Here is a 2,175-nt window from a genome sequence, read left to right on the forward strand (position 1 = left end):
GTTAACCAGCAGCGTCCCGTGACCTTCCTCCAGTCAACTCCAAAGAACCCCCTGCTCTCAGCTCCTCACCTGCCTGCGCACGCCCGTTTTCCGACCCCTGTGAGGCCCCAGGCTCTTCAGACCCCTGATCACCAGCCTCTGAGCAGCCGACCGGCCTCCTCCTCCCCCTAGAACTTCACCACACCCACCTCCCCGCTCGCAAGTGATCGCACCTGCTCCTCCACAGGTCAAGACCCTGCCTCACTTGAAACCTCCCTGGGAAGGGGCCTGCCCTTTCCCAGCCCTTTTTAGATCCCAGGACGCTCCTAAAGTAGTTTCTTATTGAAAGAGACAGTCAATTTAGCACTACATCTGACCCATTCCTAGTGAGGGGAAAATACTGACACGTTTGAAGCCTTGTTACATGTGTTAACTTAAAGAAAAACACACAGCATAACAGTTGTGCATTTAAGTTTTGTTCAGGGTCTTCCTGAGCACTTATAGGCCAAGAAACAGCCCCTCAGTTACTGCTGAGGAACTGCTCTGAAGAGGTAGGGGAGGGGCCAATATATATATATGATTTTTGGGGGCTAGGAAATATATGCAGTCACGATTACATCTTGGTAAAAGATTACTGCTCATCACAAAGATATCTCAAGTTAATGATTTTAGTCCTCTTATATACGGGAAGATGCAAGAATCTGAGTTCACTGAAATTCTTCCTGAAATAGGCATCTAACTATCTAGGGGCCCCTATATCCAAAGCACAAAGTGCCTCATCCTGCTTTTTGTCCTGAATTCCTCTCAGGGTGCACTGTTGGTGGGCAACTGCAGTGGGCTGTGACTTAACGCTGTATTTCTGGGTGATGCTCTTCTCTGTTCATGCATGGTACCTAGCTCAGTCTTTCATTTCACAGGGGGTATTGCAAGGTCCAGAAAGGGGAAGTCCATTTCCTTTCCTGTCATGTAACAGCTGCCCTAGGTCTCTTTTTTCTTTTTTAACAACTTTATTGGAGTATAATTGCTTTACAATGGTGTGTTAGTTTCTGCTTTATAACAAAGTGAATCAGCTATACATATACGTATATCCCCGTATCTCCTCCCTCTTGCATCTCCCTCCCACCCTCCCTATCCCACCCCCCTAGGTGGTCACAAAGCTCTGAGCTGATCTCCCTGTGCTATGCAGCTGCTTCCCACTAGCTATCGGTTTTACATTTGGTAGTGTATATATGTCCATGCCACTCTCTCACTTCGTCCCAGCTTACCCTTCCTCCTCCCCGTGTCCTCAAGTCCATTCTCTAATAGGTCTGCCTCTTTATTCCCGTCCTGCCCCTAGGTTCTTCATGACCATTTTCTTTTTTTTTAGATTCCATATATATGTGTTAGCATACTGTATTTGTTTTTCTCTTTCTGACTTACTTCACTCTGTATGACAGACTCTAGGTCCATCCACCTCACTACAAATAACTCAATTTCGTTTCTTTTTATGGCTGAGCAATATTCCAAAAATATGGAACGCTTCACGAATTTGTGTGTCATCCTTGCACAGGGGCCATGCTAATCTTCTCTGTATTGTTCCAATTTTAGTATATGTGCTGCCGAAGCAAGCACTGCCCACGTCTCTTGAAATGGAATTTTAGCCCATCCTGTTATTCCCTGCAACATTATCATCACTTATTATTACACTCAACAATAACAACAACAAAACAAACATGTCCTATTTCTCTAGGAAGCTTAGTACAATTATAAAGGCTTAAAGAGGAAATGAAGTGGAAGAGGGAGAAACAGAAAGATGAAAAGAAGGAAGGAGAAAATACAGAAAGAATCTTGAATCAGTTTTCGCCAATTCAAAAGGAGTGGAGGGCTTCCCTGGTGGCGCAGTGGTTAAGAATCCACCTGCCAATGCAGGGGACATGGGTTCGAGCCCTGGTCTGGGAAGATCCCACATGCCACAGAGCAACTAAGCCCGTGCGCCACAACTACTGAGCCTGCGCTCTAGAGCCCGTGCGCCACAACTACTAAGCCTGCTCTCTAGAGCCTGCGAGCCACGACTACGGAGCCCACGTGCCACAACTACTGAAGCCCACGCGCCTAGAGCCTGTGCTCCACAACAAGAGAAGCCACCGCAATGAGAGGCCTGCGCACCGCAAGGAAGAGTAGTCCCCGCTCGCTGCAACAAGAAAAAAGAAAGCCCGC

At 47.1% G+C, this 2,175-nt stretch overlaps 1 non-coding gene across 1 annotated transcript; it reads right to left on the reverse strand.

Moving 5' to 3' along the window:
- Positions 1-1,483: 1,483 nt before the first annotated feature.
- On the reverse strand, positions 1,484-1,590 carry LOC114236374 (U6 spliceosomal RNA). The gene has a single exon (XR_003622353.2). It is a non-coding gene; the product is annotated as a U6 spliceosomal RNA (small nuclear RNA).
- Between the last annotated feature and the right edge of the window lie 585 nt (positions 1,591-2,175).

Source organism: Balaenoptera acutorostrata, chromosome 16 (assembly GCF_949987535.1).
Source record: "Balaenoptera acutorostrata chromosome 16, mBalAcu1.1, whole genome shotgun sequence".
Taxonomy (NCBI): domain Eukaryota; kingdom Metazoa; phylum Chordata; class Mammalia; order Artiodactyla; family Balaenopteridae; genus Balaenoptera; species Balaenoptera acutorostrata.